This window comes from Oncorhynchus gorbuscha, linkage group LG15, assembly GCF_021184085.1.
Source record: "Oncorhynchus gorbuscha isolate QuinsamMale2020 ecotype Even-year linkage group LG15, OgorEven_v1.0, whole genome shotgun sequence".
NCBI classification, from domain to species: Eukaryota; Metazoa; Chordata; class Actinopteri; order Salmoniformes; family Salmonidae; genus Oncorhynchus; species Oncorhynchus gorbuscha.
Window position 1 is genome coordinate 34,367,397 of NC_060187.1, and position 16,910 is coordinate 34,384,306.

General features: G+C 41.2%; 6 non-coding genes across 6 annotated transcripts; all 6 read right to left on the minus strand.

Annotated features, from left to right (window-relative positions):
* Positions 1–538: 538 nt before the first annotated feature.
* Positions 539–609, minus strand: trnag-gcc. The gene has a single exon. It is a non-coding gene; the product is annotated as a tRNA-Gly (tRNA).
* A 2,741-nt stretch (positions 610–3,350) lies between these two features.
* trnag-gcc lies at positions 3,351–3,421 on the minus strand. Its single transcript has one exon. It is a non-coding gene; the product is annotated as a tRNA-Gly (tRNA).
* Positions 3,422–7,423: 4,002 nt separating this feature from the next.
* trnav-aac lies at positions 7,424–7,496 on the minus strand. The gene has a single exon. It is a non-coding gene; the product is annotated as a tRNA-Val (tRNA).
* Positions 7,497–7,857: 361 nt separating this feature from the next.
* On the minus strand, positions 7,858–7,929 carry trnad-guc. The gene has a single exon. It is a non-coding gene; the product is annotated as a tRNA-Asp (tRNA).
* A 1,817-nt stretch (positions 7,930–9,746) lies between these two features.
* On the minus strand, positions 9,747–9,817 carry trnag-gcc. Its single transcript has one exon. It is a non-coding gene; the product is annotated as a tRNA-Gly (tRNA).
* Positions 9,818–15,617: 5,800 nt separating this feature from the next.
* trnag-gcc lies at positions 15,618–15,688 on the minus strand. Its single transcript has one exon. It is a non-coding gene; the product is annotated as a tRNA-Gly (tRNA).
* Positions 15,689–16,910: the final 1,222 nt, after the last annotated feature.

Genomic DNA, 16,910 nt, shown 5'->3' on the forward strand with positions numbered 1-16,910 from the left:
TTCATATTGTGCCACTCACAGTAGTGAGTTCTGTAGCTAGCACCCGTAATAAACCTAAGTGCGCAAGGATACGTAGCATCCAGCGATGTAAGTGTTGATGCCGTAGCATGCATGTAAATAATATCCCCATAATCTAAAACTGATATAAAAGTAGCTTGCACAATTTGTCTTCTATTTGTAGAGGACAAACATGTCCTGTTTCTATAGAGGAAGCCAAGCTTGATTTTAAGCCGTTTACAAAGTTCATCAATATGCATTTTAAAAGACAGTTTATCATCCAACCATATCCCTAAGTAGTTATATGCAGAGACCTGATTAATTTGAGAACCATCAAAGCTCGTAAATGCAAGTGTATTTTCAACTTTTTGAAACTATTAAAAATCATAAAACGTGTTTTCTTTGCATATTTTACATGTCAACAATCTTAGCCAACCTTGTCTGTTTTGCCCCATAGTTGCGCACGTGTCGGTTTTGTTGCTCACCAACCAACTCTCCTATAAACCAAAATAACATGGGTGACCGAAGCAAAACATGTTAATGCATTGGCCGGGAATCGAACCCGGGCCTCCCGCGTGGCAGGCGAGAATTCTACCACTGAACCACCAATGCTTACTTTTGTGTAAAAATCTAGTTGTATAAATAGTTGTATAGAACAGTCATTTGTGCATGGCAGTAGTTCTTTTTGGTAAGAATACATGAGATACGGTACTCATCATTTCCATCTCAATTGGACAACTGGAGAAAGATTAGAAATCAATAAAAACATCAATAGTATGACCACCGGGTGGCGCTCTAGCTCGGAGAAATAGCCTAAACCTGGGAGGCCAAAATAACTTCTCCACAAAACTGTTGCCACCACATCCATGACATGGAGATTGCGCTACAGAGATGCAGCTTTCCAATCATGCAATTTCGAAAAAAATGTGTCTCCATAAAATGCTCAATCAAAACAACAGATAGATACAAAATGACTGGGCTAATCGCAAGTGTATCCAATGGTTTAAATAAAACAACCTAATTATCGTTTTTGCATGTGATGGCTCTGTACGAGCCTTCAGAAAGTATTCACACCCAATTGACTACATTCTGTTGTGTTACAGCCATGGGGTGAAAGTAAGCTCATACTGTCCAATATTGTGTCCCCGAAATAAATAGTGGGTGTATGCCGTACTGGTAAAACATGAGTTTATCACAATAATTAAAACTAAAATGTCAAGAAAGCTGTTGGCTATTTCACAAATTGTTATCATCACAGCATGTCAGGCATGAAAAATGAACAAATGCGATGTGGTTAAGACGAACACACTGACATTCTGCCAAGGCTGAGATGAGTGGCCAACAGAGATAAGCAGACAACAGTGGACGCATAAATACTAGCCTAATGACAATCGCAAAATGTCATTACACTTTTTGGTGTTTTGTGTAACAGATGTCTCTTTTAGAGGTCAACCGATTAATTAGAGCCAATTTCAAGTTTTCATAACAATCGGTAATCTGCATTTTTGGACACCGATTACATTGCATTCCACGAGGAAACTGCGTGGCAGGCGGACCACCTGTTACACGAGTGCAGCAAGAAGCCAAGGTAAGTTGCTAGCTAGCATGAAATGTATCTTGTAAAAAAACAATCAATCTTCACATAATCACTAGATAACTACACATGGTTGATGATATTACTAGGTTAACTAGCTTGTCCTGCTTTGCATAAATCAATGCAGTGCCTGTTAATATATCATCGAATCACAGCCTACTTCGCCAAACGGGGGATGATTCGTTGCACGAATGTACCTAACCATAAATATCAATGCCTTTCTTAAAATCAATACACAGAAGTATATATTTTAAACCTGCATATTTAGCAGGCAATATTAACTTGGGAAATTGTGTCACTTCTCTTGTGTTCATTGCACGCAGAGTCAGGGTATATGCAACAGTTTGGGCCACCTGGCTCGTTGCGAACTCATTTGTCCGAATTTGACATAATAATGACATAACATTGAAGGTTGTGCAATGTAACAACAATATTTAGACTTAGGGTTGCCGCCCATTCGATTAAATACGGAACGTTTCCGTTTTAACGGAAATAATAAACGTTTTGTTTTCGAAATGATAGCTTCCGGATTTAGCCATATTAATGACCAACGGCTCGTATCTCTGTGTTTATTATATTATAATTAAGTCTATGATTTGAAAGAGCGGTCTGACTGAGCAGTGGTAGGCAGCAGCAGGCTCGTAAGCATTCATTCAAACTTTACTACATTTGCCCCACAGCGCTGTTTATGATTTCAAGCCTATCAACTCCTGAGATTAGGCTGGCAATACTAAAGTGCCTATTAGAACATCCAATAGTCAAAGGTTTATGAAATGCAAATGGTATAGAAATAAATAGTTGATGCACCATAATTCCTATAATAACTACAGCCTATAACTTCTTAACTGGGAATATTGAAGAACTCGGAATATTGAACCACCAGCTTTCATATGTTCTCATGTTCTGAGCAAGGAACTTAAACGTTAGCTTTTTTACATGGCACATATTGCACTTTTACTTTCTTCTCCAACACTGTGTTTTTGGCCGAGCCAGTCTCCAGACCTGAACCCAATAGAAAATCTTTGGAGGGAGCTGAAAGTCCATATTGCCCAGCGACAGCCCTGAAACCTGAGGGATCTGGAGGTCTGTATGGAGGAGTGGGCCAAAATCCCTGCTGCAGCCTCCTCCCTAAGTTTGTTCTATTCACTGCTTTAGTACACTCTGCCAACCCGGATGTTCTAGCTGTGTCTGAACATCCGGACCATTGAACCACCAAAAATTCAGAAATGTTAATTCCAAACTACAACATTTTCAGACAAGATAGAACTGCCAAAGGGGGCGGTGTTGCAATCTACTGCAAAGATAGCCTGCAGAGTTCTGTCCTACTATCCAGGTCTGTACCCAAACAATTTGAATTTCTACTTTTAAAAATCCACCTCTCTAAAAACAAGTCTCTCACCGTTGCCGCCTGCTATAGACCACCCTCTGCCCCTAGCTGTGCTCTGGACACCATATGTGAACTGATTGCCCCCCATCTATCTTCAGAGCTCGTGCTGCTAGGCGACCTAAACTGGAACATGCTTAACACCCCAGCCATCCTACTAATCGAAACTTGATGCCCTCAATCTCACACAAATTATCAATGAACCTACCAGGTACCTCCCCAAAGCCTTAAACACGGGCACCCTCATAGATAACAATTGGAGACAAAATATAGTTTACATGTCAATAATCTTAGCCAACCTTGTCTGTTTCGCCCCATAGTTGCGCACGTGTCGTACCTACAAATAACATTGGTAACCGAAGCAAAACATGTTGATGCATTGGCCGGGAATCGAACCCGGGCCTCCCGCGTGGCAGGCGAGAATTCTACCACTGAACCACCAATGCCTACCCCTACACAAAAATCTAGGTCACTAAATAGGCATATAAAACAGTCATTTAACCAAATTATCGTTTTTGAATGTGATGGGTTGTAATTATACACGGAGGTACAGAGCCGTCAGAAAGCCTTCACACCCAATTGACTACATTCTGTTGTGTTACAGCCCTGGGGTGAAAGTAGGCTCATATGGTCCAGTAAATAGTGGGGGTATGCCATACTGGTAAAACATGAGCCAATCACAATAATTAAAACTAAAATGTCAATAAAACTGTAGGCTATTACACCACTTATTATCATCACCGCATGTCAGGCATGAAAAATGAGCAAATCATCACCGCATGTCAGGCATAAAAAATGAGTGAATGGACTTGAAAAAAATCGAAATATCAAGTGTTAATTTTTTTATATGCAGTAAAAAAGATAACAAAAAATCTATGAAAATCAAGCAATTTCATTTGTCCATTCAAAAAATAAGCTGTTTTCATGTTGCTGATTCCGGGTGGTATAAGTGACCTGGAGGGCAGGTAGTTTACCCCCGGTGAAGCGTTGTGCAGACCTCACTACCCCCTGGAGAGCCTTACAGTTGTGGGTGGAGCAGTTGCCGTAACAGGCGGTGATACAGCCTGACAGGATGCTCCCGATTGTGCATCTGTAAAAGTTTGTGAGTGTTTTAGGTGACAAGCCAAATTTCTTCAGCCTCCTGAGGTTGAAGAGGCGCTGCTGCGCCTTCTTCACCACGCTGTCTGTGTGGGTGTTGGGTGTTGAGGATCAGCGGATTGGAGATGTTGTTACCTACCCATCACCACCTGGGGGCGGCCTGTCAGGAAGTCCAGGACTCAGTTGCACAGGGTGGAGTCGAGACCCAAGGTAGACCTATAGGGGCGGTAAGCAAATTGCAGTGGGTCTAGGGCAGGGGTGTCAAAGTCAAATGGACGGAGGGCCAAATAAAAAATTTAGCTACAAGCCGAGGGCCGGACTGTTCGAATGTTCATTGAAAATTTTTTAAATGACGCATATAGTCTAGTGAACCTAATTGAACCTACTGAAAACCTAACAAATATATTCCAATATGATCAGATAAATAAAGCAATATTTTCTTATGGCTCTGTCAGTAATCTTTAATTTTCAACAGACACAAAAGACAAATTTCCTTTATATAAAAATCCCCATAACATGAACATTAAATGAAAGAAACCGGTATTCAAGGCACCATCAGTAGCCTATATTTTCTATTTTAGCAAAAGTGGGCTAAATTTACTTCAAAGAAAAAAACAATAATAGCAATTTTCTATCATCCACTCAACTGAAATATTTTTAAAATATAATTGGATTGAAATACAATAAAATAAAGTGCAAAAATCTATTAATCAAAAACAACACTTTGTTTAAGGAGAAGTAACATGCAGTGAAAACAAATATTAAACTTTAACTTTTAAACTTGAACTGAGTAAAAACTCTAAATATGTGATTGCACAGTAATGTTCACTTGTTTGAGGTTGAGGGTGATACTTGGTGGTGTCCCATCTTTTCCACAAGTTCATCAATGTTCGGGGTAAGGCTCTGAGCTGAGGAAATCCTCAGAATTGAGTGGAGGTGTTCAGCAGTAAGTCGACTTCTGTGTGATGTTTTGTTCAAGTTCATCAAAGAAAACAGTTGTTCACACAGGTATGTGCTGCCAAACATAGACAACGTTTGAGCAGCCTGGATGCGCAGCTGGGGCATTGTGTCGGGGAGGAAACGGGCGAACTCCGCAGCACCCACTGCCGCATATTTTGCCCTCAGTGCATCATTGCATTGGAGGTCAATCAACTCCATTTGGAGGTTTGGTGGTGAGCTTTCCACGTCAACAGCAAATGGGTTACCGAGCAGTTCCAACCTGCTTTTTTGTGCTTCAAAGTCAGCAAATCGGTGTCGAAAGTCAGCGGCAAGCATACCTATTTTATCAGCCAACTGTGCGCTCGGGAACGCACTGGTAGAGAGCTTCTCTTTCATGGTCTGGCAGCTGGGAAAGTGGCTCAAATTTTCTTTCCGCATCTGCGTCTCCCACAGAGTCAGTTTGGTTTTAAATGCCTTCACTGTACTGTACATATCAGAGATGACACGATCCCGACCCTGCAGCTGCAAGTTCATTGCATTCAGATGACTCGTAATGTCACACAGAAAAGCCATTTCACACAGAAACATTTCGTCTCGGAGTTGTGTTGTGTCTTTCCCTTTGCTGTCCAAGAACAGACAAATCTCCTCATGAAGCTCGAAACATCTTTGAAGCACCTTTCCCTGGCTTAGCCATCGCACCTCTGTGTGATAAGGCAAATCACCATGCTCCGTTTCTAACTCCGTCAGAAATGCCTTGAACTGGCGGTGATTCAAATCTTTGGCTCTGATAAAGTTAACTGTGCGCGTGATGATGCTCATTACATGCTCCATTTTCAAGGCTTTACCGCACAACGCTTCCTGGTGTATGATACAATGATAAGCTGTCAGCTCACCTGTCGCGTTTTCCTCTTGCATCTTTTCCCGTATCTTCTCCACCAGTCCGCTCCTGTGTCCACACATCGCAGGTGCTCCGTCGGTTGTCAAACCCACGTGTTTTTCCCAAGGCAGCTCCATCTCATTTACACATCTTGACACCTCTTCATACAAATCATGCCCCGTAGTTGTGCCATGCATAGGACGTAAAGCCAAAAACTCCTCTGTCACGCTTAGGCTGGAGTCCACTCCGCGGATGAAAATTGACAACTGGGCAATGTCAGAAATGTCGGTGCTCTCATCCACAGCCAAGGAATATGCAATGAAATCTTTTCCCTTTTTCACAAGCTGCTCTTTTAGATTGATGGACAACTGGTCTACTCTCTCGGCAATGGTGTTTCTGCTCAGACTCACATTTAAAAAGAGTTGCCTTTTTCTGGGCAAACTTCGTCACAAACTTTAATCATGCAGTTTTTGATGAAATCCCCCTCCGTAAATGGCCGGGCTGATTTAGCGATCTCTTCTGCCAAAATAAAACTGGCCTTGACAGCAGCCTGGCCTTGTGATTTGGCTTTTTTGAACAGAGCCTGTCGAGATTTGAGGCCTCGTTTTAAGTCCTCTGCCTTTTGTAGCCTTTGTTCCATGTCCATATTCTTGTTTTTGTCCGCGTGTTTCGTTTCATAATGTCGTCTCAGATTATACTCTTTCAGTACCGCCACACTTTCTCCACACAGAAGACACACAGGTTTTCCAGCTACCTCCGTGAACAAATACTCCGACTCCCACCTTGTTTGAAACCCCCGGTTCTCAGTGTCCACCTTCCGTTTTGCCATTTTTGATGGGTATCTGAAAGTTAATTTTACTGTGATGCTGACAACTGCTGTGCCAATAAATATTGAAATGAAGCAGCCTACTGCTCGGTGCGTCACCGTTGCATTGTGGGAAATGTAGTATTGGTGCGTGTAAAAGATCTGCGGGCTGCCGGCTTGCTGCGGTCTGCGGGCTGGTTCTAATAATAAATCAAGATCATCCCAGGGGCCGTAAAAAACCTTCTCGCGGGCCGGATGTGGCCCACGGGCCTTGACTCTGACATATGTGGTCTAGGGTGTCAGGTAGGGTGGAGGTAATATGGTCCTTGACTAGTTTCTCAAAGCACTTCATGATGACGGAAGTGAGTGCCACGGGGCGGTAGTCATTTAGCTCAGTTACCTTAGCTTTCTTTTGAACAGGAACAATGGTGGCCCTCTTGAAGCATGTGGGCAGCAGACTGGGATAAGGATTGATTGAATATGTCCGTAAACACACCAGCCAGCTGGTGACATCACAATGACAAAAGGTTTTCCTACCATTTTTTTTGCCTCCTTTAGAAATGTAATTGTATTTCCAAGCTACTATAATGGACTTTTGACTAAATCTTAATCAACACCAATTGATAAATGCATTGAGTATAAGGTTCAGTCAGTGTCCCAAACAATATTTATTTGTTCATTTTCAGACATTTGCCACAGATTAACACTAGAATGTACTTTTTGAAAAAGTGTTTCCGCCCGGTCTCGAACCGGGGACCTTTCGCGTGTTAGGCGAACGTGATAACCACTACACTACGGAAACTGAACACATTTAGCAGAAGTACTCAAAATAAACCAACTGCATATTAACTTAACCTATAGCATACAATAGCTTTTACTTCTACTTTTAAACGTCACCATTAAGACCAGGGTCTCTCGCAAGGGAGCCCTGCACGTTCAATTCATACACCAAATCAAATACAAACAAAAATAAAGCACAACAATCAAGAAAAACAGAAACATTCCTCAGCAAATAGTTTCCCAATCAAGATTTTAACATTGCAGAGCGTCAAATTGCACTGCATTTTGCAATTGGTTCCAGCAATAAGGTGCATTTAAACTAAAAGCGGAATAACCTAATTAAAAATCAACATTGAAAAAGCCTCAAACTATAAAAATTGATACTCCCCGTCGGGGAATTGAACCCCGGTCTCCCGCGTGACAGGCGGGGATACTGACCACTATACTAACGAGGACTATACATACAAAATTACAGTGGTGATTATATAACCGATCACCGCATTATCATTTTCGCATGTGGTGTGTTGTAAAGATGTACAGTGCCTTCAGAAAGTATTCACACTCCATTTTATTGTGTTACAACCAGCGGTGAAAGTAAGCTCATATGGTCCAGTACGGTGTCCAAAATAAATAGCGGGGGTATGCAGTACCAATAAAACATGAACCTATCACAATAATTATAGCTAAATGTCAAGAAAACTGCAGGCTATTACATCACTTTTTTATCATTACCGCATGTCAGGCATGAAAAACGAACGAATTGACTTGAAAATGGGTGGAACCTATGCTCCAAAATGCAATGTGGTTAGATGAAAATACTTCAATTATTTGCCAACACAGAGATACGCAGACAACAGTGGACGAAAACAATTCTGGCCTGATGACAATCGCAAAATGTCATTACACTTTTTGACGTTTTGGTAACAGATGTCTCTTTCCATTCACCACCCACAGGGAGTTGATTAGTCCCAGGGTGGGCACTATGGTGTTGAATGCTGAGCTGTAGTCAATGAAAAGCATTCTCACATAGGTGTTCCTTTTGTCCAGGTGAGAAAGGGCAGTGTGGAGTGAGATTGAGGTTGCGTCATCTGTGGATCTGTTGGGGCGGTATGCGAATTGGAGTGGGTCTAGGTTTTCCGCAATTATGGTGTTGATGTGAGCCATGACCAGCCTTTCAAAGCACTTCATGGCTACCGACATAAGTGCTTACGGGGCGGTAATAATTTAGGCAGGTTACCTTCGCTTTCTTGGGCACAGGGACTATGGTGGGTTGTTTGAAACATGTAGGTATTATAGACTGGGTCAGGGAGAGGTTGAAAATGTCAGTGAAGACACTTTCCAGTTGGTCTGCGCATGCCTTGAGTACACGTCCTGGTAATCCGTCTGGCCCCGCATTTTTTTTCATGTTGACCTGTTTAACCTCTCTAGGGTATGTGGGACGCTCCCACCTGGCCAACATCCAGTGAGATTGCAGAGCACCAAACTCATATACAGAAATAGTCATTATACAAATCAGAAAAGATAAAAGTATTTTACATAGGTTTAAAGATTAACTTGTTGTGAATCCAACCACGGTGTCAGATTTTTAAAATGCTTTACAGCGAAAGCATACCTTACAATTATTTGAGAACATAGCCCAGCAATAGCCCAGCAGACAAATCATTACAAACAGTAACCAGCCAAGTAGAAGAGTTACACAAGTCAGAAATAGAGATCAAATTAATCACTTACCTTTGATGATCTTCATATGGTTGCACTCAGAAGACATTCATTTATTCAATAAATGTTCCTTTTGTTAGATAAAGTCTCTCTTTATATCCGAAAACCTCCGTTTTGTTCGCGCGTTTTCTTCAGTAATCCACAGGCTCAAACGCATTCACAACAGGCAGACAAAAAATTCAAATTGTATCCGTAAAGTTCATAGAAACATGTCAAACGATTTATATATTCAGTCATCTGGTTGTTTTAGCCTAAATAATCGATAATATTTCAACCGGACAATAACGTTGTCAATAAATAGAAAAGGTAAACAAGAAAGACAATCTCTCGGTCACGCACATGAAAAAAAAAGAAGCTCTGTGACACTGCTCATTGTGCAAATGTATTTGTTTCAATAAACATTGGAGACAAAATATAGTTTACATAGTTTACATGTCAACAACCTAAGCTAAACTTGTCTGTTGTGCCCCACAGTTACGCACGTGTCGGTTTTGTTGGTCAACAATCAACCTTCTACCAAAATAACATGGGTGACCAAAGCAAAACATTGTAATGCATTGGCCGGGAATCGAACCCGGGCCTCCCGCGTGGCAGGCGAGAATTCTACCACTGAACCACCAATGCTTGGTAACAGATGAATTTCACTTTTATTTAATCAAGTAGGCAGGTTTAGAACAAGTTGAGAACAAGCTCTTGTTTACAATTGCAACCTGGCCAAGGTAAAGCAAAGCAATTTGACACACACAACAACACAGAGTTACACATGGAGTAAAACAAACAAAAACAAGTCAATAATACAGTAGAAAAATAAGTCTATATACAATGTGAGCAAGTGAGGTGAGATAAGGGAGGTAAAGGTAAAAAAGGCCATGGTGGAGAAGTAAATACAATATAGCAAGTAAAACACTGGAATGGTTGATTTGCAGTGGAAGAATGTGCAAAGTAGAGATAAAATAACAGGGTGCAAAGGAGCTAAAATAAATACAGTAGGGAAATAGGTAGTTGTTTGGGCTAAATTATAGATGGGCTATGTACAGGTGCAGTAATCTGTGAGCTGCTCTGACAGCTGGTGCTTAAAGCTAGTGAGGGAGATAAGTGTTTCCAGTTTTAGAGATTTTTGTAGTTCATTCCAGTCATTGGCAGCAGAGAACTGGAAGGAGAGGCAGCCAAAGGAAGAATTGGTTTTGGGGGTGACCAGAGAGATATACCTGCTGGAGCGCGTGCTACAGGTGGGTGCTGCTATGGTGACCAGTGAGCTGAGATAAGGGGGGACTTTACCTAGCAGGGTCTTGTAGATGACTTGGAGCCAGTGGGTTTGGCGACGAGTATGAAGCAAGGGCCATGAAAATATATCAGCTTAAACAAAATATAGATTTTTGGAAAACTCTGCTTATCTCCTTGGTTGGTCATATAAACGCTATTAAAATGGTTGTCCTACCCAGGTTTCTTTACCACTTCAAATGTCTACCAAATTTCATACCACAAAGCTATTTTAAGAAACTGGATTCAATAGTAACTCCATTTTTATTGGATAACAAGGCAGCCAGAATTTCAAAGAAGCATTTAGGCTTTGGCCTTCCTCACTTTAAACTGTATTATTGGGCTGCTAATCTGAACATTGTGTCTTTCTGGAGGGAAAGTTTACCTGCGACGAAACAGAAGGATATGCCTGCATGGCTTTTGATTGAGCAGGCCTCCTGTCAACGTTCCTCACTCTCTGCACTTGTTAATAGCCCATCATATGTGAAAAAATCCACTTATGACTCTAACCCAGTCATTTGTCATATGCTTAGGATCTGGAAACAGATTAGGTATTTTCTTAACATACCCACTGTATACATTGACAGCCCGATTTGCCTGAATCATGCTTTCCACCCCGCATTGGATGATGTGGTGTTTTCACATTGGAGGGAGAAGAGGCTCACAACAATTGGTCATCTATACATAGATGGTCATTTAGCTTAATTTCAACAATTACAGGGAAAGTTCAACATGCCAACAACACATTTTTTCAGATACCTCCAAATCAGGAATTTCGTTAGGACACATATCCCACAGTATGGCATGAAGCCAAATAGTCCTACATTAGATAGCTTGATCCTTGTCAAACCCCATTCAAACGGGTCGGTTTCTAGACTGTATGATGTGCTACAGGCCCACATAGAGGTATCCACAGACACAATTAAAAGGGCTTGGGAACAAGAACTTGGGTCAGAAATCTCAGATGAGGACTGGGTAGAAGCTCTCAGGAATATAAACCACAGTTCAGTGAATGCCAGACACAATCTTGTACAGTTTAAGGTGATACACAGGTTACATTACTCAAAAGTAAAACTGCATAAAATATTCCCGGACACCTCGCCACTGTGTGAGAGGTGCAAGCAGGATGAGGGGACGTTGACCCACTTATTCTGGGCATGTCATAAATTACATGTTTTCTGGGCTCTCATTTTTGATTACTTATCTAGAGCCTTTCATAGAGTTCTAGCCCCAGACCCATTGACCGCTCTGTTTGGTACAGTTGATGGGAATAACCACGAAGGGAAAGCTGTCTCTCTTTGTACTCTATTAGCCTGCGACAAAAAAGGCTCATACAAAAAAGGCTCATATTGCAATTTTGGAAACTGGAGACTGTACCTACCTTTGAAATGTGGTTACGGGATTTAGGGAATGTAATACATATGGAAAAGATTCAATACAATACCTCCAATAGAAGTCCAATGTTTTACAAAATATGGCAGCCGATACTGGATAAATGGTCTAGTCCCGCTTCATAACTGGGTTGACGATCTGCTGCTACTCTGTGCTGTACTCCACTCAATATTTATTTTTGGCTTAACTACACTGCTTGTAATGACTATATGCTGTCTTCTTATACATGTACCAGGATTTTGTTTTATTTTGTGTATGTGTGAGTTAAGTTTTGTTTTGTCCTCTAAATTGTCCATCCCATACAACAGTACAATGAATGTCATTGTTAGTATTGCTGTCTTTTGTATTCGATGTTTTATTGTAAAATAATAAACATATTATGAAGCAAGGGCCAGCCAACGAGAGCGTACAGGTCACAGTGGTGGGTAGTATATGGGGCTTCGGTGACAAAACGGATGGCACTGTGATAGACCGCATCCAATTTATTGAGTAGGGTATTGGAGGCCATTTTGTAAATGACATCGCCAAAATCGAGGATTGGTAGGATGGTCAGTTTTATAAGGGTATGTTTGACAGCATGAGTGACGGATGCTTTGTTGCGAAATAGGAAGCCAATTCTAGATTTAACTTTGGATTGGAGATGTTTGATGCGAGTCTGGAAGGAGAGTTTACAGTCTACAGCAGCGATCGGTTGAAGAGCATGCATTCAGTTTTACTTGTATTTAAGAGCAATTGGAGGCCACGGAAGGAGAGTTGTATGGCATTGAAGCTTGCCTGGAGGGTTGTTAACACAGTGTCCAAAGAGCCAGAAGTATACAGAATGGTGTCGTCTGCGTTCAGGTGGATCAGAGACTCACCAGCAGCAAGAGCGACATCATTGATGAATACAGAGAAGCGAGTCGGTCCAAGAATTGAACCCTGTGGCACCCCCATAATGTAATCTAACATGTATTGACTCAGGGGTGTGAATTACAGGTGTGAACGTTTAATTTAAAAATATAAATATTTTACCAAATTAAAATCAAATCAAATGTATTTATATAGCCCTTTGTACATCAGTTGATATCTCAAAGTGCTGTACAGAAACCCAGCCTAAAACCCCAAACAGCAGGCAATGCAGGTGTAGAAGCATGGTGGCTAGGTAACCCAAGGGGGGCGCCAACCCAGACAGGAAGATCACGTCAGTGACTCAACCCACTCAAGTGACGCAACCCTCCTAGGGAAGGCATGAAAGAGCACCAGTAAGCCAGTGATTCAGCCCCTGTAATAGGGTTAGAGGCAGAGAATCCCAGTAGAGAGAGGGGAACCGGACAGGCAGAGACAGCAAGGGCGGTTCGTTGCTCCAGAGCCTTTCCGTTCACCATCACACTCCTGGGCCAGACTACACTCAATCATACGACCCACTGAAGAGATGAATCTTCAGTAAAGTCTTAAAGGTTGAGACCGAATCTGCGTCTCTCACATGGGTAGGCAGACCATTACATAAAAATGGAGCTCTGTAGGAGAAAGCACTGCCTCCAGCTGTTTGCTTAGAAATTCTAGGGACAATTAGGAGGCCTGTGTCTTGTGACCGTAGAGTACATTTAGGTATGTACGCCAGGACCAAATCAGAAAGATAGGTAGGAGCAAGCCCATGTAATGCTTTGTCGGTTAGCAGTAAAACCTTGAAATCAGCCCTTGCCTTGACAGGAAGCCAGTGTAGGGAGGCTAACACTGGAGTAATATGATACATTTTTTTGGTTCTAGTCAGGATTCTAGCAGCCGTATTTAGCACTAACTGAAGTTTATTTAGTGCTTTATCCGGGTAGCTTGAAAGTAGAACATTGCAGTAGTCTAACCTAGAAGTGACAAAAGCATGGATTAATTTTTCAGTAATCATTTTTGGACAGAAAGTTTCTGATTTTTGCAATGTTACGTAGATGGAACATTTAACATTTAAGTCATTTAGCAGACGCTCTTATCCAGAGCGACTTACAAATTGGTGCATTCACCTTATGACATCCAGTAGAACAGTCACTTTACAATAGTGCATCTAAATCTTAAAGGGGGGGGTGAGAAGGATTACTTATCCTATCCTAGGTATTCCTTAAAGAGGTGGGGTTTCAGGTGTCTCCGGAAGGTGGTGATTGACTCCGCTGTCCTGGCGTCGTGAGGGAGTTTGTCTGTCCTTGAAACAGTCTTGATATGTTCGTCAAAAGAGAGATCAGAGTCCAGAGTAACGCCGAGGTCCTTCACAGTTTTATTTGAGACGACTACACAACCATCAAGATTAATTGTCAGATTCAACAGAAGATCTCTTTGTTTCTTGGGACCTAGCACAAGCATCTCTGTTTTGTCTGAGAATGTTTGCAGAACATCCACTTCCTTATGTCTGAAACACAGGCTTGTAGCTAGGGCATTTTGGGGCTTCACCATGTTTCATTGAAATGTACAGCTGTGTGTCATCCGCATAGCAGTGAAAGTTAACATTATGTTTTCGAATGACATCCCCCAGAGGTCAAATATATAGTGAAAACAATAGTGGTCCTAAAACGGAACCTTGAAGAACACTGAAATTTACAGTTGATTTGTCAAATGACAAACCATTCACAAAAAAAGTGAAAAGTGAATCACAGTGCAGTTATCACAAAACTACCACTATCAGACCCTGATCATCAACTTAAACTGACTTGTTTTAATGAAATATATACCTAATGCAACAATGCTGTAAAGTAGGAGATCTGCATCTTTCAAATGAATTTGCCACAGATATAAAGCGATGCGCACATCATCGTCGTTAACAGTTGGAAAAATGGCAGATAGTGAGAAAGGGAAGTGACAGCAGCGAATTTGTGTATGGCAATAGGCTACTTACTTTGAGAAGTTAAATGAGGTGATGAAATGCAAACTTTACATGGTATGGTGGAATTGAGCTTCAATGGCAGTACAGGAGCACCCCTTGAAATGATTGAGAATGGCTGCAAATCAACTGCAATGGTAAATTATGTTGGTTACAGTACCCTAATGGCATATCTAGATTTTAATTAATTAAATAAGCAAGTCAGTTAAGAACAAATTCTTATTTACATTGATCGCCAAGCCCGGCCAAACCCTAACCCGACGACACTGGGCCAATTGTGCACCGTCCAATCACGGCCGGCTGTGATACAACCTGGAATTGAACCAAGGTCGTAGTGACACCTCTAGCACTGAGATGCAGTGCCTTTGACCCCTGCGCCAATCTAGAATCGGACTTGCTGGATGTCTATAAACACACTTTCATACATAGGCAAAGCCCCATACGTAGGTTATCCACTAGTTACCACAGCCAAGTCAAAATGGTCTATATTGGTACATCGAACTGCATTTCCCCCTAGCGGTCATATGCAGAACCACATCTGAATTGTGAAAATTGCAGTTAAATTTTTAAGAGAAAATCCTCGTGTGAATAGTTATGTAAATGAGATCTGTATTTCATTTGCAATAATTTAGCTAAGATGTCTAAAAACATGTTTTCACTGTCATTATTGTAGGGTGTAAATTGTTGAGAGAGAAAAATCAATTTAATCAATTTTGAATTCAGGCTGTAACAACAAAACTTGGATTAAGTCAAGGGGTTTAAATACTTTCTGAACATATATGGCCATTATACCACAGTTAAGGGTTGTGTCCAGGCATTCCGCATCGCATCGTGCCAAAGAGCAGCCCTTAGCCGTGCTATATTGGCTATATACCACACTTCCTCAGGCCTTATTGCTTAAAGAACATAGGTGACCGAAGCAAAACATGTTAATGCATTGGCCGGGAATCGAACCCGGGCCTCCCGCGTGGCAGGCGAGAATTCTACCACTGAACCACCAATGCTTACTAATACATGACAATCTAGGTTTAGCTAAAACTACATGCAGGAATGGATGCAAACGGCCCAAAAATGCGACGGCTTTTTTTTGCACTGCTCAGGGGAAATGCAGGTTTTAACTAATTAAACAACAAAGAATATGATCTACAGTCTCTGTGTGTAAAATAAAATGGTTAATGTGAACCTAACTCACAGCAAAAAAATGTAAAGGAAGCAATCCAATGTTATTTGTAACCTAGACTTCACTGCAAATGACACAAGTCTTAAGAAGAAAAAAAAACAATAAACTAATATTGCAGTTAGCCATGACAACCTTTATAATAGAACACTTGTGACCACACACATCTAAATATTGTACTTAAGAAAAAAAAATCTTAAGTTGAAATACAATGAAACAAACAGGCATTCTATTTTTGCTCTATTATAGTGGCCACTATAGTAGACATCGATCAAGTGCACAAGGCTACATGTGTGCAAAAATAATGTTCACTGAGTAAAAACTGTAATAATCCCCCCTCACTCACACACAAGTGTTACTATCAAGTTCAACACAACTAAAGCAAAATCTTTGGGCAACACTGCACATTATTACATTATTACATTTTCATTGCCTGTGGATATCGGTTCTACAATGTGCCAACAGAGCATGATAGATACCCTTTTTTGGCATAATTAATCTTTTACCCAGAGAGTACACCTGGCATACCCCTTTTATCCATTGTATTGAAAAAGTGAGAAAGAGAGAAAGCGTGTAGTGTTCTATTCACCTCTAACAGTGGCATCCAGCTTAAGCAAGGTGTAACCGAAGTGAAATGGCTAGCTAGTTAGCGCACGCTAATAGCATTTCAAACGTCACTCTCTCTGAGCCTGTGGTTGTTTCCCTTGCTCTGCATGGGTAACGTTGCTTCGAGGGTTGTTGTTGTCGTTGTGTTCCTGGTTTGAGCCCAGGGAGGAGCGAGGAGAGGGATGGAAGCTATACTGTTACACTGGCAATACTAAAGTGCCTATAAGAACATCCAATAGTCAAAGGTTAATGAAATACAAATGGTATAGAGGGAAATAGTCCTATAATTCCAATAATAACTACAACCTAAAACATATTACCTGGGAATATTGAAGACTCATGTTAAAAGGAACCACCAGTTTTCATATGTTCTCATGTTCTGAGCAGGGAACTTAAACGTTAGCTTTCTTACATAGCACATATTGCACTTTTACTTTCTTCTC